Below are 25,337 nucleotides of genomic sequence, written 5' to 3'. Positions count from 1 at the left end.
CTCAGGTTATCGGATCCTTTTTGCTTCAGTAGCAGCTGACTTGCCCTACCACAGACTGATAGTAAAATATATAATTTCTCTCTGATTTGCACATTTTTTGGGCCGGAATCTAGTTAGAAATAGATTTTTAAATAAAATTATTTATTTATAAATATTCATAAATGATATTTGAAATTCTTCATTATGCTTCTATACATTAGAACTGTAATATTAATTTTACTGCAGTTCCATAGGAATTTCCAGGAGCTGACCTTTACAATATAAGCCAATTAGGCCACTCAGGACCTTCTGCTGCTCTTCTGAGAGGAGTGAAGTTAGAAAGCATCTTGTTATAACTTTCTGAAAAAGGTGGAAGGCTGAAGAATTAGTGTTTGAAGTCCTCCCATTTAATCTCTGTGGACAAGACATTTCCACATGATTAAGTTACACATGCAGTTTTAAAAATCTAATCTCAGTTCCTCTCTGAAAGTTAGCATTTTCTCTAACAGTTCTTTGCTAGGAAGAAGTCTATCGCAAACATCGAAGATGAAGCCCCAGGACATTTCAGAGCCCAATAACACCTATTGTAGTTTTCCGGCCATTTAAAACACAGAATTGTTTCTGCCGGCACTTATGGTCTCTCGTGAATCAGGGAGACAAATTCTAGATTTTAAACCTTTGTCTTACCACTACATGGTCAACATCTAGGAATTTCCATAAAGATAATTTTGACTATATGGACACAGAACTGAAGCGCTCACTTTTGCTTTCCAGAATTAATCAGAGGAGAAAACTGTTTGACTTAGGACTTTTTATAATATGCATAAAAAGGTGGTTTCTTTTCAACAAGTATTTTTAATTGTTTGCAGTTAGCTGAAACAAAATAAACCAGCACAGAAATGCACACAAGCATGAAACTAATCCCTACAGGATTTCCATTTTAAAGGTCAACTTATTTGCTTTACTTTACCTACCATTTTATAAATGGAGAAGGAATATAATGAATAGAGAAAGAATAATGGAATTAGGAAAGAAGAAATCAAAAGTCCATACATCTAAAATAGTTTTGGGCGCACTGGTTTATATATACACTAAGAATACTTCCATTCTAAAATAGATTTCTTTAAAGAAGGCAGCTTGATTACAAATAAAATTAATCTAAAACAATAAGCTTTAACAAAACAACAGTAAAAGGTAGTCTAACTGATTTTTTTCTCTTTAATGATTTTTAAATAGGGCAGAGAAATTTTATTTCAAACTTATAGACTGATTAGGTAATTTCATTTAATTTTCAGTAATCAATTTTCACTAAAACCAAGAAAAATTTCTATCCAAAAGTTCTACCTAGCTTTCTATCCAAACAGAAAGATGTGAAACACTTCTTGGTAAAATTTTTATCAAAAACACTGATGAATCATTCCCCTGAAGAATCAGAATTTAACTAGTGTGCTATATTTATCATAAAGGAAATTTAATTTTCTTTAAAAGAGACCTTTTTTCAATTCACATTTCACCTTTTTGCTACCTCTCCCTCTATTTTATTATTTTGTTTGGGTGATTCAATTCACTAGCAATGAAGATGACAGTTTTCACTGATTTTCAAGGCAGCTGCGAGAATTTAGTTAATCTCCAAATTCCTGATTCACAAAAGTTCCATCATTTGAGTTCATTAATTAATGCTTGAAGCTGAAGTTAAGTACCTGCCAGAAAAGCTCCTCATGTTGATTTTAGACCTAGTGTTTGTACAGTGTCTATTACAGGCCTTGGTCACAAGTCCCAGTAAATAACACCTGTCCCATTCAAACTGGCACGTTAGTTCAATGTCAGCATTGTGGCACAAAGTTCTATACCATTATGTTTAAGTTCACTTCCAGGCATTTGGTATTATTATTCTTTGTTTTCTAGACAGAATTATCCTTTATCTGATTTGTGGCACTTAGAGACTGATAAAATTACTCCTTAATCTTCTGTTTGATAAGTTAAATTGATCAAGATCATTTAATGTCTACCTGTAAGACATAGTTTCCAACCCTTTAATGACGCCTTGGCTCTTTTCCAAACCCAGTTTAGTTTCTCAAAATCATTCTTGAAATATAGACATCCAAATTACAAAACATTTCAGTAATGTTCACTTCAGTAGCATAACAGTTACATCCTGAAGGACAACATTATCTCAGGTTTCTCATTGGAATGACAATTAACTATCACCATGATGGTAACACCTTATTATGAGTAATTACTCCTGGGATAGAGTCTCCTGTCATAAATGATTGTCTGCACCTTGACTTTAGATGTAAAACTGTGTGTCTTGCATCTGTCCCCTATTGAAGCACATAGTGGTTCACCTGTTATGGTTTGAAAAAACCCATAACAATTTACTGTCATTTAGACAATTAGTCTATCACCTGATGACCCCTCCCCAACAGAAAAAGGGAATCGGGGAACACAAAGAAACACAAGGGTTGAAATGTAAATAGATTTAATAGAATAAGACTAAATAACTAACAATAATACTAAAGAACCAGTATTAATCTTGATACTGATATAAGATATACGAGAATTATACTCAGCCAATTCTCTCAGCAGGAAGCTGTGCACTCCCGATAGGGAACAGCAAATGGCGGACACTGCGAGCGCGACAGCTTCAGGAGAAAGGGAAGGGCTCAGGGGTCCGGCACCGGGGGAAGGAGTTCTCTGAACCACCGCCACCAAGGGAGAGAACAACGCAGCAAACTTTTCTAATTTATATTGAATGTGATGCTCATGGTATGAAATAATCCTGTTGGCCAGCCTGGGTCAAATGCCCAGGCCTCGCACCTCCTCCTCCCTGCACCTGGCAAAGCTCGGAAACACTAAGACCTTGAATCCCACAGAGCCTAGCTGGCTATAAAGTAAATTCAGACGCTAATTCAGACACTAGAGTCTTCTAACAGTGCAGTTTTCCCCAGCACTAGAAGAAAAGTTAGTCCTGTGTTTCTCAAACCAGGACTTTACCATATCTGTAAATCAAATTACCTGTATTGCTTTGTATTGGTGGTCGGTCCTTATCATGATATCCCACTCCTTTACTAATGACTTTTTGTGTTTTCCTTCATGTCAATAACAGAAACATGAAGTGGCATAGTTCAAAAACTGATTTAGAGGGGTAATATCAGAAGTGATTCAGACAGTTCATTTTTTTCCAATTTGTTTTTAAATTCTTCATTGCAAACAAACTGCTTATTGATAAGTACAAATCTCCCCCACCCTTTCTAGTTTTACAGTTACTCAGTTTAATTGTGAAATGGAAAAATTAGGCTTAAATTGGTCCAGTGTATATTGTGGAATTTGCCCTTTGGTTTCAAGTTTTTTTTCCTATTTGATGGTATTGTTCCATACATCACTTAAATACTGACTATATATTTAATTATTAACACCTGTTAAATCTTAGAGAGTTTCTATTTTAAAAGCAATTATAAATACCATGTCAATGCTCAAAAGTAGCAGTGCTACATAATCTCTTTCTATTTTAAAACATCATATTATTGCAAACACACATGTGATTAGATTACTCACTTTTAAAAAATTAATCAAAGCTATTTGTGTATTTAAAGCTAAGTATATACTTAATTACTCACTGGTTTCCCTTTTAAAATGTCGTGTAGTTCTGACTGTTTCTGCTTCTCTAAATGTACCCTAGAATCTTATTCACACACCGCACTGGCTGGTAGCAGTGAGATGCCCAGGTCTGAGAGCCCCCTGCAGAAGCAGTCACGTACCCTTTGGATACTCCTTTCTCAGAACTGCAGATCCTCTTTGTCTCCTGCTGCCTCTGATGCCAAGTGGGTGCTGCTGGCTCTGGTGAAGGCAGCAGTAAGAAGCAGCTGCAGCAACAAGGCAAAGCTGCCTGCCTTAAATCTGTACCTTGATTCAATGCTTATTTTTTATCTTTACTGTGGGGTGGATGTACATTTGGCTTGTATGCCTGAATTGTTTGCCTGTGTCTTTCCATAGAGTACTGTTTCTGAATTCTGGCAACAGGGAAACTAGCAAAAAGTAGAGGAAACTAATTTAAAATAGTGTAATTAATAAGTTTTCCAGATAAAAATTTCTTTGAGATGTTTTCTGATGAGAACCCACATAAATGTGGTTAAAAGCTGTGTTTCTGTGGCAAGTATCTGACCAGTCCATTTCTTAAAGTAGCTTAACAAAACTAGCAGCTGACTTAAATCAGTATTATCTCTGGAATGGGGCAGATGAGTTCTAGTGACAAGCAATAGTTTCCATGGACTTCCTTTGGGCATCACAGAGAATCTCACTGCCAATGGTCCTTCAAATTCAGGGAAGTTTCCCTTGCTGTTTTCAATTTTATATATAATAAATTTCAGACCAGTTTGAATCTGTAATGTTTAAGGTTAAGAATTGTGCAGACAGGATTTTGGTTCTGCCCATTACACTTTAAGCTAGATTCTGAAAACCTCACCTTACTTACAATTTTAGACATTTTAGCTCATTCATGCTTGACTAATTTGCATGATCTAAGCACAAGCTGCTAGGATTTCTCCCAGACTGTTCCACTATTTTTCAAAAGGAACTTGAAATCTAGAATCTCATTTGGGATTTCTTCTGTGTGGAACAAAGTCTTGAGACATCAATGCTAATAATCCCATAAAAATGGATAGGAACTGCACAGATTCTGTAAATGTTATTTGACAATAATATTTTTTTATACCTGACCAAAGAATTACGAATTCCTTCAGATTACATGAGTACAGGCAATAGGGTTTTTTCTTCTTTTTTGTAGGCCAATAGTGTCAGGTGTAACTTAAATATTAAGCCATGCAGCTGACTAAAATTCCATTCAAGTGTTTTATCCAAATTGCTATGGCTGTTATCTTAAAGTGCATCTTCTGAACACTGTAAACAGCAAGTATTGTTTCTGGGGCTACAATTTCTTTTCTGGTTTGAACACTTTTCTAATGGGAAAAACTATCTATAATATGAGCTTTTGCTCAAGAGTGAAATTAAGGACATTATTGAATTTTCTGAAGCAAAATATCTACAAAAAGCCGAGTACTATCTTGGCCTTTTGTTAGAGATTAAAGACGTACCTAGCAATGTGCATTCTTTCTATTTTCCAGCAAAGAAAATGTGCTTAAATTCATCTTCAATTTTCTTCATATTATCTGAGACACTTCTGATAAATGTTGGGGTCAGGAAAAGAATTAGAGTTCATCTGTAAAATAGCTTTGAGGCTTGGAATGGACACCCCTTAATCTCTGCAGTGATCTATTCCTCTTCCTTATTCCTAGTAATACTTGTCATTCACAAGCCAAATCATTCTTTCTTCTTCTTAAATGTGATACTGCAAAGTTCTGGCTAAGATTAGATGCTCTGCAGCAGATTAGTGGAGACTGTCACTGTACAAAGTGAAGTCGTGTTATATTTGTTTTGGAAATTGATCCTAGAAGCAGGACCTGAGAATTGAAACCCTCTGAGTTACAGGTACCTTCAAAGTAAAGTAATGTATTAAAAGACAAAAAAATATAGGCAAAACAAATATGAAAAATGGAAACCTGTGAACATCTTTGTCTTGGGAGGAATACATTCTGAATAGTAGAGTGAAATATTAAAAATTCCCAGTACTAAGTTTACTCAGCTAATTTAAAAAAAGATACATTTTTAACCAGATATTAAATTATTAGTAAAATATAAAAATTCAAAATAATGAGACATATTAAAGATGTGATATTATGGCCAGCTTTGTAATGCTTTTTAAAATATATTTAAAATGTATTTTTTTATATGGAATAAAACAAAAATTTCCTCTCTGTAGAGTCCAAGTCATAGCACCATAAAAGAGCAAGAGTATCCTCCCTGTAGGGTAAATCCTGTAGTCATTACCATGTCTAGTGACTCATGCAGCATATTTTATAAACAGAAAAAAAGCTGGGAAGCTAGGGCAAAGACAGAAATACTACCACTTGAAGCTCTGTTGCTTCCATTAGTTTTCATTCAGACTTCTGGTTTTCCACTGCATCCCAGGCAAAATATTTCACAAAAAAAAACCCCTTCTCTCTCATCCCAATTTAGGAAAGCCTTGGCTAGGCGGTAATTTTGAAAAACTTTTGTAAGTTGGAAACCATGCAAAGCATGGTGTAACCCATCAACTGTCAAAATCCTCAACCCGTGTGGTTCCCCTAGATAACAGCAGCTTGTGACAAAGTGGTGTGTGAAGATGACAGGACGCATCTTCCTGGCACTTTATAACACAAAATTCATATGAAAATCCCGTATTAGTGGAGGTTGAAAACCCCAGAAAAGAATAGAATTTCATGACAGGTCTCACTTACACGAGCAACAGATGAGAGGCAAGACAAAGGAGATGACAGAACTGATGATTTGTGCATTGTTCTTTGTAGGAGGAAAGGAATTCCAGTGATATAAAGGAAAGGTGCAAAATCTAAGGGTATCCAGAGTGGGTTTAGGAGAGAGGTATTTGAAGTAAAAACTGTCAATAATCTCATGGAATTTAGGGCCATGTGTCAATAGGTGGAAACAGGAGTAGGTTTAGAAAAGAATACCTAGATTAAATTATACAATCTATGTTGTTGGGAAGAGTTCAGGAGGCAACAAGAGGAGGAATGAACGTAGAAGTGAAGAAGGCTCATAGCCAACAGGAGGCTGGGCTAAAAGCATGAACAGAGAAACTAAAAGCTTGGAAATGAGTATTTTCTCAGTATTATCATTTCTACTTAAACTATTCTTCTAAGAGGATGCTATGGAATAGTCAGTGAAGCCCTACTCAGTGAAACATAGTGACTTTGACCCAACAAACTATGTCATCTGAGTACTTTATATGCCCTTCTTTTAAAGCTTATAAATGTTTGGAAGAGGCTGACATCTGACTGGATAACCTGGAGAAAACATGAAGTTGGTTTAAGTGTAGATGGGTTTTGGTAACATTTAGCTGAATACAAGCAGATTGGTAGATTAGAAATACAAGCCCAGTTGGTCAATCTGCCTTGTATCCTTGAAAGCCTAAAGATTCACCAATAACAGGTGAGTGGGAAGTGCAGAAGAGAAGTAGTAGTCTTGGCCCATACAAAATATTGACCTGCTGATTAACACAAAAGTGAATTTTAGTTGGAAAGAAAAAGAGAAAAAAATTTGTTAAATACATGTGGATAACTGACACTAGCATCTACAAAGCCTTCAAAAAATAAAAATTGTAAGAACAACATTTCATAGTTGCAAAGTAAAATAAAGAACCTCCTGACTAGCAAAGGCAAGGGCAAGAAGACCTTCAATTAGACAAAGGTGTTAACATGCTTAATTAGTTCATTTCAGCAGATTTCATTCTGAAACATTCTAATTAACACAGTGAAAAGGGAAGCTGAAGATGAGTTTCTTGTAAAATGTTGCTACTTCATGAAAACTATTTCTTTTATAAATATGCGTAAGGAAATGGTTTGATTTCTTTAGGGTTTTTTGTTAAAAAAACAATTTTCCTAAGCTAATGTTGTTGTTTATTGAATTTTATCTAGTTACATCGGATTGTGGAACTGTATTTATGTCCTGTAAGTGTGAAAATTACCGTGTAAACATGTTAGCTACCTTAGTGAAACCTAGAAACAGCACTACTTTTTTTAATAAAAAGATCCCTAAGGTATCCTACATGTAAGAATGGAACTACCTCTGATAACCATTGATACATCATATTTTCAGTTCACCATGAATGACCACAGTAGAATGTTTGTGCTCAATAACATTAAAAAGTCCAATTCCAAGTCAAAGATTAAAGCAACCTCTAATTTCATGGTGCAAACCTGCACTGAAAACATTAGAAAACTACAATATAGAAAATTCCGATATTTGAAAATCCAAAACAGCTTGATTGACACAGTGAAGCCAACATGCATGTGAAAAATTAGAACATATCTGTTATTAGATTTTGACACAAATCAAGAATTAATGCAAAATGAAAAAACCTAGACAAAGATATGAAACATCATTCTGTAGTTTGCCAGACATAAAAGTGCCTTCACTTAGGCTCCTGTTTATTTTAAGCATATTTTAATAACAATCATTCTAGAAAAAGGTAGTACTAATGCCTTACTTCTGGACATGAAGAAATGCTACTTGATAGAGAATTACTGTTTCTCTGATTTGGCGAAGCATTATCATTAGTTTTTCACCTCTACTTTTCTTCCAAATTAGTTTTGCTTTGGCATTCTTGCTATATTATTGGAGTTAGGAATTCTGCAGAGTAACTTTGTTGCTGTTGCACTCAGATTTCCAACAAGAGTGATTTAATTTTATCTCCAGGTGTCTTTAATCCTCTTTTTTCTGTGTGGTTACTTTGGTCTTAGACAGTGAAATAATATTTTTGATCTTTTGGAGAAGTCAGCCCTGTGACATGTCTCATCTCTCTATCTTTGCATGACCCAAATCCTTCATAATACTCTGTTTTCATCAGGTGTGTTAAACTTTCTATTACAAGAAACTGGGATCTTCAACACACTTGATCATATTAACCTGAGAAACTGAAACTGCTAGAAAACAAGCTCAATGCACATGAACTGTAGTTCAACCATCTTTGTTGGGAATTATGAATTAAATGTGGCTGCTTTACTCAACTCTTGTAGATAAGGACAAATTTAAATCTTTGTTGGCTTCTGTATCTTGAGAGGCTCTTCTACTGAAGATTACATATATTTGTGTGAGCTATTAAATGGCAGGGAAACACTTCATATTCAGCAAAGCTTTTTTCTAGAGGCAGAAGCTTTGTATTGCCACGCTGGAAATGTTGCACTTCTAGTAATTAACAGTAACCCAAAAGATTAATTCAAAACAAGTTAAAAGTGAATTGGAGTATGTTAATAACTCATAAATATTTTTCACTGAAGACAAGGTTTCTTCCAGAAATACTCATGAGTAAAATACATTTCTAAGAGAATCATAGTTGGGAAAGACTTCTGCCCCATTTGCTTAGAGGGAACAATGTATGGAAATACGAAATCTTGCAATTACTCTTCTCAAAAGTCTGCTAAACCCACCAAGTACTGTTGAAGCTTTACCTGTACTTCAGAAGTGTCATTGCTTATTTAAAAAATTAAATAAAAACAGATCAGTGACTGTGTGAGGGTGTAGCTTTATCACCTATGAATAATGGTACAAGTGGTAGCTCTTCCCTTTTAAACATTAAAAAGCAACACCTTTGTGTTGTTCTTCATGGGGACAATTTCCCTGTGTCTAAAACTTTAAAATTAAATTCCACAAAGTTATGACAGAGGGTTGTCCTACCTAAAGTGTAAATTTGACTCACCACAGATGACAAAAATAAATGTAATGAAAGCAATTTCAGTGTCTGCTAAGGTGTTAGGGTATAAGCTTAATTATGACAGGTGCTAACCCACGGAGATAACAAAGGTATCTATTTTTATTGATTTTTCTTTAAAGTAGCAGGCTGTCAGCAAGTGATCATTGTGGAACCTTTGCAGGATATTAATTACAAGTAAGCTACTACTTCAGCCCTAAAACTGCTACAAGTCTCCTGTGCTATTTCTCGTACAGGAGTAGTGGTGGATAGATCCACATCCTTTCCCATCAGTTAAATCTCATCATTCCTGAAAGCAACCACAGACCCAGAAGAACGAAGAAAGCCCTAAGAGGGCTCTTTTGCACATGTAGGAAATCTCCAAATGTGACAGTCAGTCGTGAGATACAGGATGAGGTCTGGAACTGCAGCCTGAGGTAGGAATACTGATTTGCTTCACTCTACAGCTCCAAAGTATCTGGAGAATGACTTACAGAGAAATACATGGGGGTACTTAATTACTTAGAAAGTTTTCATGGAGTCATAGCTGTTCTCACAACAGTCCAAGTTCCTCATGTTCAATGGTTATGTGATGTTTGCTCCTCCTGTTTTCTAAGAAATATTTTACTTCCTATTGCAGTTGTAAAAGCCAGCTGAAATACATTATTACAGTGTATTTGGGTGGCCTTAAAAAAACTCACTCTGAAGCAAAAAATTAAAACCACTATTTAAAGTTTCCTATTTGGGAGCTTAAATTTTCATTTTTGGGTACCTGGATGTAGCCAGCACACATCACAGACCTGGGTTGGGCTTCTGCAAGGGCACAGAGGAAACACCTTTTCCTTGGCATAAAAATGCTAATGGATTTACACTGGTTGACAGAGAGCCAGAAAGAAAGACTCCAGTCATCTTTGTCTGGAAAGACATTCTGTTTCATCCTGGTGGACAATATTTCAGCCTTAATTATCTTTGCCACTTCTGTGGGGTGGACAGAGGCCATCAATCTTTAGGAAACCAATCCTAATCATTTATCCACACCAATTCATCAGCATATGTGACCATTCCCACTTCCACCTCAAATGCAAGGTGTGCTTTTTCTGCCAAGATTTCTTAAACAATATAGGATACATATGAAAAATTAAAAAAAAAAAAAAGATGCCCTGCTACAACACCCTGTTGTCCACACAAGTTCTCTTTTCCCCTGGAAAACAAATGAGTCTTTTGACCATGAGACCCATGTGACATCTTACTGCATAGCTTAATGCGCTACTGGCAGCCGCTAGGATGCTACAGTGATAAGGGTGGCAAAAGAGCCTATATAGAAGAGATTAGCCAAGGATTTGGAAGAAAGGAAGCCAAGAGGCAATCAAACTAGCTGAAGAAAATACAGGGAGCACAGAGAGGATTGTACAAGAAGCACCTGCCTGTCAAAATGCTCTGAGTATATATTTATCTCCCTGTAACTATTTTCCATGAGTCAGACAGCATGGGTAGCTGCAAATTCAAGCACCCTCAGAATCCTTGGATATCAGTTTGGCCCTGTGATCCAATAGCAGTAATTATCTGTCATTGTACAAGAGCACCTGAAAGCTGCTTTTGTATAGCTAGAACACTTTATGCTATAATAGAAAAGCAAAACTGTATCTACTACTTGAAATTGCTGGGTGAAATGTTTTATAACTACTTCTGAGATATAACAGTTTTCCTCCCTCTCCCCCCAACCCTCTTTCTCCCTTTTAATCAGGAATCTTGATTGCAATCTGTACGACATTGTCTTCAATGATACATAAACACTAAATAATAAAAAGAGGACTTTTTTTTGCCAGCTGTTAGTAAAACTAAACAAAGATATAGTAGATATGCATGCTAATGCTTTAGTAACTCAGGTGATGGTAGCTGCCTATCTATCTATCCATCTATCTCCAAATATCACGGTCATGTGTGACTTAATAAAATACTGGCAATGATGAGGGAAGAATCAATACAGTTAAGCTGCTTTCTGTTTATGGTATTCAATTGGCAATAGATTGTTATTTCCTGTAATTCTTTATGCGTCACTATGATAAATTACTTTGTGGCAGAGTTTTATTCTTTAATCAAACAGACTGAATTTAAGTTGTTCTTTGCATTAATTATCTATCAGACTTGTTGCATAGCTCAGATTAGTTATTTATTTACTATATTTTAATTTACTGACTGCATAAATATGTAAATTCTTAGTGCATGAATTTAATCCACTTTCGTAGATACTTAGACAAGCAAGATATATAATCATACATATGTTGCTAATATATAATAATTTGAATATATAACAAATGCATAAAAGCAAGAACAAGCAAATTAGTTTTGAAATATGATACAGTATCTAAATAAACATAATCACTCACTATACATTCATTAAATTAAAATTAAGCATACAACATATTAGTACTATTTACTATTTTTCTTATCATTCCCTTAGAGTTCACTTTGTGAAGAAGATGGTTTGGAAGCCAGTGATACAGGTTCCAGTACTGAAACATTTTGGAAAACCTTTGTAGTTCACTTGCTAAGGCTCAGGCACAACCCAACATCCAGAAGGAACATAAAGTGCAGTGAAATGCTGAAGCCAAGGAGAAGGGCAGCTGGGAGGAAACGGCAGAACTAGAAGCATATCTCAGGTTCAATTTAGCATAATTTTAAATTAGTGGTGGAGCATTCAACTAGACTAATGATTTCAGAAGCGGTAAGTGTAGTCCAGCAACAGGCAGAGGACACCCTGAGGAGCCATACAAAGCAACACCTCCCCTATATGCCTTCCAGGGCTTGGTGTGGCCCATACTTTCACAGACAGATCAGGAAAAGGAAAGGGAAATTATTTTAAGCAGTATTAAGACAAACTTCCTGTGAAATTTCTTCCTTGAAAGTACTGCTTCTGTCTTTGGGAGCTTAAAGCTGGAACAAAATATATTGCTGCTTCAGCCCGACATCCGCCATTTCCCCCATGAACAGAACTCACAACTGACTGAACTTGGAAAACGCTCATGGAGTTAGTAATCTGATTTCTTCATTTTGTATCCATACTAAAGCAATCTGCTTGATTGTCAAGAGACCTTTTTTTCTTCAGTTCAATTGGGAGAGGGGTCAGAGGAGAGGAGAAGAAAAAGAGGTTTTGGGGAAAAACGAAAACTGTGCAAGGCAGAAGTAATAATTCAGGTCAAGTTGAAGTTTAGAGTTTGTTGGAAGACAAGTGTTTGGTTTTGTCTTAAGGTTACTTAACCTTTTTCCTTAACTTCCACACTTTTTCAGTTACTTATTTAAAAAAAAAAAAGGCCATTTCAACATGAGAAGGTGAACTGTTTCTTTTTGAAAATGTCAAAAATATTTCAAGTGTTCAGATATTAGAACATTTTAACATTTCTGAATACTCTCTTTTCCACTTTTTTTTGGCTGAAGGTACTTGCCCACACAATCACTTTAGAACTGCATGTAATTGTGAATTTTCTATTTTCTAAGAAAAAAAGGCAACAACTCAAAGCTAGCTGCTATTGAAAAGCACAAGATTGCCTGGGTAATAATTATTTGTTACATTTGTGTGGCTTTAGGCTTTACGTCTAGAGATTACTGGGGAACTGCTATTTTTAAACCAAATTCCTTGAGATACGTAGAAATCTCTGTAGATCCTTAAGATTTAAACTGTTCACATCATTATTTATTTTTAGAAAAGATCCAAGTTTGTTGTCTTGATGAACAGTGTACAAGAAAATACACACAGCTTCAGTTTGAGAAATCTCTCCAAAATCCTCAAAGATTAGGAATTTTTTAAAAAAACCCTGCTATTTAAAACCCCTCTCCTATTAGGACACCATCAAAACACTTCAGGGGTCATTTTTTGTTATTTTTAACTATAAAAATAGACACAGAAAGACTCCATTTCATAGCATTTCAGTGGTTAGGTTACACACGTGGGATGTGGTCGACAGCCCTGTCTTTTCTCAGTTCCCTCCCTTGGATCTGTTCAACGTTACAAAAAAGCCATCATCAGTCGTGTCTGATCCTGGATTCTCCCACACCCCGACGTGAGGACTTTAATTAATAGGCTAAAGACAATCAGTCTGTCCCTCCCTGTGTGTGAAATATTAATTAAGACTGACAGTTTGGATGATGCACAGGATGAGGGTAAATATATAACTACTGAGAGGACATTGAATACGTAGTTGTATAAGTGGTACTTCGGTGAAGGAAAACTACAGGTTTAGGATGTGAAGTCACCCAGCCTGCTAGAACATGAATTTCCTACCAGCCCAGGGGGAAGAATCCCACCTACTTCAGCCTGAAACCTGCTTGTATCAATTGAATGTGCGATCTAGCTATGCCCACATTAAGCTGAATCACGGTTTGCAGTAATTTTCTCAGTAGGTCTTAAAGCAGGTTAATTTTTAATTAAGCCTTAAATTAATTAGTTGTCTTTTAAAATTAATTATCTCTCACTCCATGCATTTTCTTTTTTTTTTTTCTTTTTCTTTTTTTTTTTTTTTTTTTTTTTTTTTTTTTTTTTTTTTTTTTTTCTTATAAGCAAAGCAAAAGCTGTGCTGGTATCAGGCTCTTTGTGGCTGTCCCAACATGAAATTCCACATCTGGTTATACCACCATGTCTAAACCTTGTCAAATGGAGGAGTATTGCTCTCTCTATGTAAAGAAAAGTCAGTCTGTCAGCTTTCTAGCGATATGGGAAATTTATGTGAAGAGAAAAAATGTTTCTGGAGGAAATGAGTCCAGGTTGCCTCTTTGCTCATTGTGTACTTTGGTGTCCTTACTGCTCTTCTAATAAGGATATCCACTTCTTTGCCTGTCATGTCTGGAGATACCTGCTGAGAAGGCTTGGTTTACTTTTTAATCCTCTTTGTCACTGCTAGTGCCAAGATCAAATGTTTGTACAAACAACTCTTCATTGTGCTAATGAGAGACAGGATTTTGTTAGAACTAATTTTTCCTTCAAACTCTCGGAATGTTGCACAGAAGCTTTGTTACAAACCAAGTCCTTAGGGATAAAAGCTTTTAGCTGTTGCAGCAGCCCTGGGGAATGTAACACTTTTGTGAAGAGTGCTCCCTCCTTGTCCTAGGGATCCATTGCTGATGACCTGGCATGAGTGAAAAGCATGATGCCAGTGAGAACCAAAACACTGGGTTAGACTCTGCCGCTACACTCACTTCTGCCATGACAGGCAGCAGCAAACACTGTGCCAGTATACCTTCGAGATACCCTCACCTTGCCTCTCTCAAATGCATCCATTCTTGTAGCAGCAAAGGAGCAATAGTCAGTGCTCAAAGCGTTGAAGAATAGTGATTAGAAATAGGACAGGCCACAGCAGGGGGAATTTTTTTATTTCACTGCAATCCTATCACAGCTTCTCAAAGGCATCCAAACAATAATGCATCACCTTTTTCAGTCAGGTTTAATTTTACCTCCTAGCTTTCCAGCTAGTAGAGGGGAAAAGCTATTGCTGTGGTCAGTTCAGTTAATACATACATCCAGGATAAACCCGCTCTGAAAAACAGATACAAAACTAACTTCAGGAAACCAGTGAACTAACTACAAGTTCAAAGATAAACGCAAAGATTATGACAAACTTCAATGACATTGTTTAGAAGAAATTTTACTTAAGTAGTTAAAGGCCTGCCACACATACCATGCAAAGACTGACTGACATACCAAACCACCAAGCGCTGTTCATAGATGCAAATCAAGAGAAAGGAAGAAAATGGCCTCCCTATACGTTGTAATGCATTGGCCAGTTTCCAGGATACTGCTTTCAGCTCTGGTGTTCCTCATTCAGAAGGATGCAAAGGGGGTCTAGCAGGTGGGAGCATGCAGAAGTGGTCATCCATACACAGGAAATGTCTTTGGATATCAGGATTAAAAAGATCTTAAGACACTCAGCGCATTTGTCTCACTCAGTGTATTTCTCTGAAGGACCTATTATTTGAAACTGTGAGATACACAAAGTGGTGAACTGGGTGAGTCTTTGGCTTGATTCACTGCTGTAATTCCAGCATCCCTACTGGATGCACAAAGAGCTGGAAGGTAAGTTTGCACTATCATAGGTTTATAAAATTCTTGTAATGCAACAGACCCCTCCACCACTGCAGCAGTAACTGATTCCCTCATTTCCTAATCACTCTGATTTATAATTCAGTAATCTTTAACAGTCAAGTGTGCGTGCATGCACATGCACATGTTGGGGAGAATACAGCAAGGAACACAGCCACGGGCCGTATGCTGTAAGGTATCTCCATTTCCAGGTCAGGCCAAAGGAGAAATGCCTAGTATCTGCTAGTGACGGGACACCTGCATGGACCCTTCTTTGGTTCTGGGATCAACGTTTTCTTCACCTGCCCAGGTCCCAGTCTGCAATCACTATCAAAGTATCACCAGCAGAGCTGCAACATACAAGTGTGGCCACACAGGAGATAAGACAAAGTTTTGTTGAGCCCGAATCATGGCGTTGTACACAAGTAATTATCCGTAACCAAAATGAGATCCCTCAGTTCAGGTACACAGGCAGATGGGGAGCCCTGGCCAGAGGTCAAACTATCAAGGAAAAATGTGAGAGTTGGCTGGACTTTGTACAAAATCAAAGAAGATCAGTACGTAGCAGAACCTAAAGTGGTCTAAAACTAGTAAGACAATAGTGAACAGTGGGATAAACTACCAAAGTGGAAGGGAAGTATCAGAAACTCCCCTTGGGTGAATAACATCAAAGTACAGTGAAAAGGGGTGCCAGGCTAGCAGGGGCTCTCGTCAAGCTAGAATTAATAAGAGCATGGAATTGGCAAACCCAGGGCTAATGAGGGAAAGAGTAAAACAAGTTTGGGCTGATTATCTATCAGAAGGGAAAAGGAATATTGGGCAAAGGAAACCATGCAGTCAGGGCTGTTCTGTCTTCCTCTGAGCAGCCCTGCACCTGATCAACTCGGATCAGGCTGGTGGAAGTCAGGGAACCTGCCATTCTGACTGCACCCCACATCTGACCGGCTTCTGTAGCCCAGGGGACCAGGGTGCTGTCCTTCACGTGGATGCAGGGAGACTCTAAAAGGGATGGTGGAGGTACTGGAATTGCCCTAGCACAGACATGACCTGATAGCATCCTGATGCTATCAAGCATCAGGCTTGGCTTCTCTTTGCTAAAGAAAATCAACAGATTAGTTGCAGTTCGATTGGGAACACTTGCCCATCAGTCTAATTCGCTTTTCTATTAACTCTCACCATAGATTTTGAGCAGTACTTGGATGGCAGTAATTTAATCCTTCCTGATCAGAACTGGGAAATGAAGTGATCACATAGATACAAAGTACTTGGAACAACAGGAGCTGGACCAGATTTATAGGGTCAAACAGAATATGGCACCTCTGCAGTTAGGACATTGCATTCATGCTTCACTGCTGCTGTATTTTATGACTAAATTCTAGGCATCCTTGCAAACTTCTAGACTCCTGTGATATTTTCCAGGAATTTGAACAGAAGTTTAATGATACTACCTTGGCAGAACAGGCCTTTTTGCAGAATATGGTGATTCTAGTGGTAAATTATTCTATATAGTCAAAGCAGTATAATTTTCCAGTCCCAAGTCTAATATAGCTGGATCACTCTGGATATTACAGGGAAAAAAGTACATTCTCTTTGTTAAAGATTATTATATACTGCATGATATTCAGTCTCCAGAAAAGCATAGACTTTTAAATAAAAACAGAAATGCTTTAATGCCCAACCTAATTTACTTTCACAATTTTTACCAAGTATTTATCTACATTAAAATAAGGAGTATCTGTCATGGGTTTTTATGAAAAAATGGTGTAGCGTCTACATGATTTAATAACTCACAGCTGCTTAAAATGTAACATTTAGTGACCTTTATTTGAATTATGTCACTTGCAATGGAATGGTTATCGCCAGAGTACAAACATGTAAATTGAATCATTAAAAAACACCTGTATAAATCTTTGAGGACAAAATTTACTGCTTCATTCCAGAGTTAGTCCCACTTAAGCTGGAGAACAATAGAATAATAGAATTCATCTACAAGAAGTCCTTTTGGTAAAACTGTACAGGGACTACAGAATCCTCTCTATGAGAAGTATCAAGACACAGTATGTTTTAAGACCATGCCAATAGAGCACCTCTGTCAAATCTTTGCAGAAAAGCTTAAAATAAATAAATAATAAAATCCCACCACCTTCTATGGTATGAGTGAATGAATGGCAATGACAAAAACCAGATAAATTTGGATTTAACAAGTTGACTTTTAAGCTTTAGCTCTTGCATCACATTTTTTCTGAAAGCAGTAGCTGTATTGCTTACACAGTGGAAAGGTTCTGACTCCAGCATAATATATGCTTATTTAGGTTGTTAATCCTTAGAGACTGAACCATGCACAGTCACTTTCACTCCGTAATGAAGTACAGCAAAAGAACAAAAGTATTGCTTCAGCATTTATGTCAGTAAATATGATTACTTACATAGGAGGGAAGAGAAAAAAAGTTCCTGAACGATATCACTGGAGACAAGGAGTGTTTGGTTAAGTAGCACAATTGTTTTAGTCCCATCCCTAGATGTTCACAACTAGAGTCAAGATCTTTGGCATGAAGAAGTGATAAGCACAATTGGATTTAATTTGTATTTTCTCATCATTTCATATGTAGATGTTCAAGAAAAAATATTGATATTTCATTAACTACCTTATAGTTGTAAATTTACAAATTTAATATACATCATTTGAAGATTAATGCCAGTTCACCTCCTCTGAACCATATCCCAAGCTGATGGACATGGATGGTGCTGCCTATACACAAAAGGTGATTCAGACACAATAGTACTGTCCCATGGGACGCCTCAGTGTAAGAAAAATGAGAAAGAAAATTCCACTATATTTGCTTCTTGGAATTTTTCTTTTCATTCATTCTAGTAAGGAAGCAGAATCTGGGACCAGTTTGCTATGGTCTGGATCACTGGGTTCCTGTTCTCTGAAAAAAATTGTCTTTCCAAACAAAGGAGAGGAAAGGCAAAAGGCAGGGGACAAGGAATTGGAGAAAAGTTTCTACCCTTAAAGAGCTTGCTGGGATGGAAAGTTTCAGGCAGCTAAAACCAGGAGTGCTTTGGGAAAACCCGAAGCATCTGGGAGGAAAGCACTGTACTGAAAATCCAGCCAAAGACTTAGAGCACTAGACAGATAGTCTTGTCTGCTCACTGTGTTCCCTCAATCCATAATGAAATCGGTGTGTCTTTCTTAACCTTTTACTTCGGGGGAAAAACCAGCAGTGACAGTAACGAGTAAATGAGACACGACATCCAGGCACAATTCCTTTAAACTCATGCTGAAAAGGTTTAAATGCAATGTCAAAATCAAGATGCAAGAATCTAATTGTGGTCCTAGAAATAACCTCAGAGAGTTACCACTAGCACAGCAGTGAAAAGAAATAATAATGTCTCCACTGTAGGTCTATATTGTAGATGTTTTTTTTTGCTTTACTGGGAAAAGACAATTCCACTGCATGATTTTTTTTTTTCTGCTTGAAAATTCCAATGTGAATCAACAGGCACATCCATGTGCAAGGAGTTCAGCTGAATTCTTTCCATTCTTACTCAATGGAAAATGAGTAAAAACTACTTTTCATGTTTAGTAGCAGGTTAGCACACCATTTCCAGGCATGTACTCTTGCAGGTAACAAGGCAGAAGGTAAAAAAGACCTATTGTATCTATATTGTATATAGCTCATACTGCTGGTACACAGTATTTCACAACACTAAACCGAAAGACATTTCTTCTAAGCCGTGTAAATTTGCAGAGATTAATCTCCATCTTTTATTTTTTTCTTACTATCCAATCAGCATACTAACTGATTTCACTCATCTTTATAAATAGCATTTGTCTTCCTATTGCCATTCAAGTATAATTTACACTAGGCAAAGAGATTACAGACCTTGATTTTATATGAAACGGCTTTGAGTCATAGTGAGCAAAATGACTCACTTCCATCACCGCTGTTCAGTAAAATGATTCTGGGATATCAAAATTATCTGTTCTGTCTAGTCCACCCCATTCTATTTATTTTCCTTAAATTCGACTTCTGATGAGCAATGATTTAAGGTAACATTTCAAATTTGCCCCCATTGTTTTTCAGATAAATCTTTTGCTATTACATCTCCCAGTCTTCTAGACCAGAAGACCTGCCATTTTTGTAGCTATTGTCAAAGGCAGTATTTTGCTACAGATAGCTTTTGTATTCTGATTTAGAGTCCAGGCAGCAAGATCAATATAAGATCCCACTGGGAAAGAAAGAGCTGCATGCTCCTCAGAAAAGCTCACTCTAACAGACAGGGAGAAAGATTGTCTGGTTGATTTAAAGGAATGTAAAGTCTAGGAAATTATCTATCTGGTGCACAAGACCCAGAGTCAACTTTATGCTGAGTTCTGGACTCCTCAGTAGAAGACAGACATGGATGTATTGGAGTGAGTCCAGAGGCTGAGAGAGACGGATCTGTTCAGCCTGGAGAAGAGAAGGGTCGGAAGGGATCTTATCAATGTGTATAAATACCTGGTGGAGGGGCTAAAGAAGATAGACCCAGACTCTTCTCAGAGGTGCCCACTGATAGGACAAGAATCAATGGGCACAAACTAAAATAGAAGAAGTTCTGTTTAAACGTAAACATCACTCTTTTTATTGTAAGGATGGTTGAACACAAGACCAGGTCACCTAAGCGAGGCTGTGGAGTCTGTGTTTCTGGCCAAGTAAACACAATCCCAAGCAACCTGGTCTAGATGTTCCTGCTTTGAGCAGGGGTGTTGGATTAGATGGCCTTTGAGCCTACCCCGTGATTCTAGCAGGAGCTAAGTTACTTGCACCTGGTAACAAACCACCCTTAAGGTGTACACTGTACAGCATGTTAGAGGAATACTAAATAGATCGCTGTTCCCTGAGTCAAAAGCACTTCTGCTTGAATAAGAAAATAGAATCATAGCCCTGTATCCTTGTTTGACAACTGTGTTTATGCTAAAATAACCGCATGGCTAAATAGCCAAGGTAAGGGTCTTTAATCATCAACCTGCAAAAGGAGGAATAATTGGATTCTTTCTGCACTATACTAGCAAGCAATGAAAAGATGAAGAAAAAAGAAGAGTATAGGCAATGTATGCAAGATAGTGTGCATACTTCAAGATAAATAAAGCCTATTAGCAATAAAACGTATAGAATTTTGGATGAAACAGATCAGCTAAATGCAATAATTTTATTAGCAACTTTAATAGAGTGTTCATCAAAAACAGTAATTAACGTTCCAAATGGAAGAAAAAGAGATTGTGCTGATTTCTGATGCATCAAACTACAAATAGCTTGAGGTGTCCCTGCCCATGTCAGGGGGGTTGGAACAAGATGATCAGTCCCTCCCAACCCAAACCATTATATGATTCCATGCTTCTGTGAAATATTTTTTTCTCTTTTAGGAAGCAAACTAATATGAGGAGTATCATATGTATGGAAGAAAAGAAGAATCTTCCTATGCAGGTACTATGCTGAAAACTGACTAGAAAGCAGTCTTTCTACAACTTCTATAAGGCTACTAGTTTTTCCTCATCCCATTATGAAAAATATCTCTGCCTCCAAGTCTTGCATTTTAGCAACAATAGCAAAAGAAAAAAAAAAAGTTGCAGCTCATTCAAGTTCTTCTTCTGTAAGGGCACTGAACTTACATTCTTTGAAATCCTGACCAGAAGAACAGCATCCAATTGAGCTGAATCTGGGGCAACAGGAGATATTTGCATATATCAAAAAACCGTACCACTAGGCCAGATCTTGGACAATAGACCCATTTTCTCTCATGCATTAGACCTACAATTGACAGAGTAGAACAACCTTCTTTTCCCCTTCCTCACCCAAGACCAGAGGCCCAGAAATGTCAGGTGCTCATTCTCCAGTTGGCTAATGCTGTTGGCAAGGCAAAGGAGCCCTGGCCAAGCAGAAGCAGTCGCTTTCAACTCTGCAAGGAGCTTTCACTGCAATTTAGATAAAGCTACCCTCTGGCCCATTTCCTAGAGGTGCAGGAAATGAAGAGCTGAGCATGCAAGAGCAAAGGAAAATACAGAAACTGCAAGCAAGGGATTTGCTTTTCAAAGCTGACTTCCTGGTCAGTCACAAAGATTTTATGCCCTCTTACTGCTTCAAACTGTGTTTCCATACCTGGTATCTTCAAAATGGATGATTTCCTTCCAAATAGGAAGCTATTAATCAATAATCAATGGTATTTCTTATGCGTTCCCAGAATCTATTCTAAAATTACTTCCAATGTCCATGCTATTACCCTATCATAAATGCAAATTTATCTGTCAGTTCCTCCTTTCTAATGACTAAGTTGCATTACATATAGGAGGCAGAACATGACTAAATAGTAATCCTAGAACATCTGATTTATTACAAATTCATACCCTTCATTAACATAGAATATTTTGTACCTGCAGTCTTCTCCTAGGCAACCTACCTGCTTTTCTGATGCAGAAGGTGGGAGAATGGTGGCCTGTTTCATGTTAAAATGTACTAGTTTTTCATCCTGCTGTGGCATGAATGTTGTTTATAAGCAAGCATATAATGAATGATCCAGTTTGTCAAGGTGTAGCTGGGGCAGCATGCTCTCTTTCTTACATTTTACAACAAAATATCCAAAAAAGTCATACTGATGATGCAGAGAATGTGGAGTTTGGTTTACATCAAAGGAATTTATGAAAGTTAATGCACATCAAAAATAAAAAGGCATCTGAGTCACTGCACAAAAGCTATTTTTGAACTTATATAATCAAATATACTTACGTATAATATAGAGAGACTGTGCCAGCTATGGCATGCATATCCCTCTACAGTAATTAATCTTTGCAAGCACTTTCAGTCATTTTAGATCTACATTTACTTCTGCCTCACACAGTTGTGGTGCTATCTCAGTTTTCACCATCTGTCACAGACATCAGAAAAAATGACTTAAATTAAAGATCATAAAAACAATTTTTAAAGCATTTTGTTTTTCATACTTTAAAGTTTCTGTAGGCCTGCACACATGATTAAGACAAGAAGCACCAGGCTATTGAATGAGAATGGAAGAAGCTTCTGCTTTGATGAGACCTTTGCTTAATATACCTACTTAGGTCTTACATCTTTCACATCATGGTTCACATCTTACATTTCAGGATCCTCACTGTTCGTAAAGAAAAGATCCAATGGAAATAGCAGGGGAGGAAGAAATCTTTTGGCAGATCAGCAGTTGCCAGGGTGTCTTTTCATGCTTCAGCAGTAGTTAGGACTCTTACCCAACAGCTATGCCATTAATGAGAAGTCTAATGACTTCCATTCCTTTTCTTAAAGTATTCAGCATGTCACCAGTATTTATGAGGAAGCCTGCTGTAGCTACAGGGACATTATGTGCTTCACTATATTTCAAGCTGAGAGATGCTGAAAATGGAGCGTTAGTTTATCTACTTTTTTTTAGTCTTTTTTAAACAGTCTCCCTTTCCTCCCCTCCCTTGTAAATAAATGTGCCACATTTCTTGCAGCCTGAAGCTAGAGTAATGTCTTCAGGCTTGTCGCCAGATCTATTTTCCTCCAAATATCTACCAAATCACCAGAAGCTCTTATTAACTGAGTGAACTGAACCTTCAGATAACAACTGTTCCAGTCCCTCCTGGGGATATTCTATCTGTGTATAGTAAATAATTCAAAGTTTGGAGTTCTGTACACTTATTCATTTAGCTTGCTTTAATTCTCAAAGCAATCAATGGACTTAGCATTTTGGAAGCAAAATGGTGGTTTCTAGCACTGAACAATTCTACCAATTTAGGAAAAAAAATCCATCTAGATAGATCTGTTTTCAGATTTATTCTTATGGCATACTTCCTTTTCAAATTTTCTGAAAGGAATATTTGTTTTCCCTACCATGCTGAGACCATGGAAAGTGTTTAAGGTCCCAGTTTTGCAAACACATACTGCCTTAGTCACTGAAAATGTTCCTACTATCAGCAGTGATATTGCTCATGTGGGGAAACAAGCATAACCTTAAACATTTGTAAGAATTCTACCTTGATTCTTTACTATCTGTTTCCAGTTTATCCTCTGGCACCTAGGTTACCTACCAAGTATTTTATTTACTACAAGTGCAGCTGTCAGAATATTAATTTAAACTGTCTCTTGTTATTTGCCAAGTTACCCATCTACCTAAAGGATTAAATATATGAAAAAGAGAACCCTGGAAGTGCAGTGACGGTCAATAAGATCAAAACTCTTTGAAGTGTAGAAATACCATTGGAATACTAATTCAGCTCTTAAAAGGCTTAAATTGTTGCCTGGATAATTTTACTTTGATATCATTTCTCAAGGAAGCAGAAAGGAGATTCCCTCTTCTTCTCCACTTTTCCAAATACCTTTAAAAGCATTACAGATACACTTCCCATCCAATTCATCAGCAGTTGCTTTAAAAATTAGATAAGTTAGGCTTCTGCCTTTTATAAGTAATTATGATTTTATATTGACTGATGATCACAAGGAGATTAAATATTCACATCACTTCTCTTCACCTTTCTCTCCACTGTAGATCCCCATTTTTTCAATCTACTGTGAATGCACAGAGTGACATTTTGAGAAGGAATCCAGAAAGACATGTTCATACTTGATGGCCAAGAATTTTGGCAATCAGATGTGCAAAAGAATTTTGTAGGAGGCTGAACCTTTGAAGTTTAAAGCATTGTTCAATTTTATGTACAGCTTTAACAGTCTCTCTGAAGAAACCCAGATTTTTTTTTTTTATTTTTAATTTTTATGCAATATTTAAGTTTTGCTGCCAGTAAAAGTACCTGAAAAACTGCTGAAAGTCAGCTATCATCCCACTTTTTCCAGTGTATCTTTATGGCATTTCATTGTGATTAAGTATCATGGGGTGGAACATGAGTCACAGAACAGCACCAAATGATGCGTTAACATCCTCAGTTCTGTTTTTTTCTCTTGCTGTGTTTGGAGTTCACCTGTTACTCTGTATCCACCAATACACGTGTGACATACACATGTGACATAACATGTGTTATGTTACATGCAGTAATATAACACAAGCATGATGTTCTTTGGATGATACCAAAAACTGGAGTCGGATTTTATATCTTTATTGCCTCAATGATCTCCAACTTTTTCGGACACTTTAAAACTATCTTCTCATAAATGACTCATAAAATTCCCCATGCAATTGGGGTGTTTATTCCTCCTAACCAGGCTAGCAAGAGTCAGCTACTGCTTAGCAGTTTTCCAGAGCAATATTTGTCATAGCTCCTACTTGGTGTGCTGAGGCAATAACAGGACACAAAAGCAGATTAATGATACAATCTGAGATTTGATAGAAATAACACAAGGTTAGAAGAACCGATTACAATAAAAAGAAATATTATCACAGCCAAAGACAAGTGTTAACCTAAACTTTTCTGAAAGCTAACGCACTAGTGGCAATAATTCAACCCACTAATGTCCACTGGCTGAACACGCTACCATCAATCAGGAAACTCTCCCAGGACTTACAGAGAAAACCAAATGGAAGGAGCTTTTGTGCAGAGCTGCTGTGCTAAGTGAGGAACAACTTCAAATGCCTGTGAGGGGAGGAGTGATATGTAACAAGAGGAGGCAGATTTATAAAGGACTTCGGGCTAATCAGAGTCCCTGCTGGACTCAGGCCCCCTGAGACATTACATCTTGGGAAAATAATGGATGCCATTAAAAATGGCTATTTATTGCACTGTGGTATTTTTTTACTTACAGGATTTGCAGTATTCCCTTGAGAAATCTCTTAAATACCATGGAAAATACATCACTAGTCAGTGGGAATTATAATGATGCTTAATGTAGGAGGTGCATTGTGAGGTACAATCTAAAGCGTAGGTCAGAGAAATCAGACAAGGGAAAACCATAATTGTATACAGTCAATGAATCTAAATTACTCTCTAATTATAATGTAAGCTGTTATGAATTCACATATTGCATGAAAGAGACTTACTACTCACAAAAAGCTTAT

The 25,337-nt window shown here is 37.1% G+C and overlaps 1 protein-coding gene across 3 annotated transcripts in view; it reads right to left on the bottom strand.

Annotated features, from left to right (window-relative positions):
- DLGAP1 (discs, large (Drosophila) homolog-associated protein 1) overlaps window positions 1–25,337 on the bottom strand; it is a 504,110-nt gene that overhangs the window by 420,836 nt on the left and 57,937 nt on the right. The window contains exon 1 of one of the 3 annotated variants that reach the window (XM_014938663.1): window positions 21,786–21,803. The exons of the other annotated variants lie outside the window; for them this stretch is intronic. The gene's annotated coding sequence lies outside the window, so the exon portion shown is untranslated. Of the gene's footprint in view, window positions 1–21,785; window positions 21,804–25,337 lie in introns of those variants that run through there. 3 annotated transcript variants of the gene reach the window in all.

This window comes from Calidris pugnax, unplaced genomic scaffold (assembly GCF_001431845.1).
Source record: "Calidris pugnax isolate Ruff unplaced genomic scaffold, ASM143184v1 scaffold13, whole genome shotgun sequence".
NCBI classification, from domain to species: domain Eukaryota; kingdom Metazoa; phylum Chordata; class Aves; order Charadriiformes; family Scolopacidae; genus Calidris; species Calidris pugnax.
Note: the sequence above shows the minus strand (reverse complement) of the source record. Positions and strands in the feature narration are given on the sequence as shown.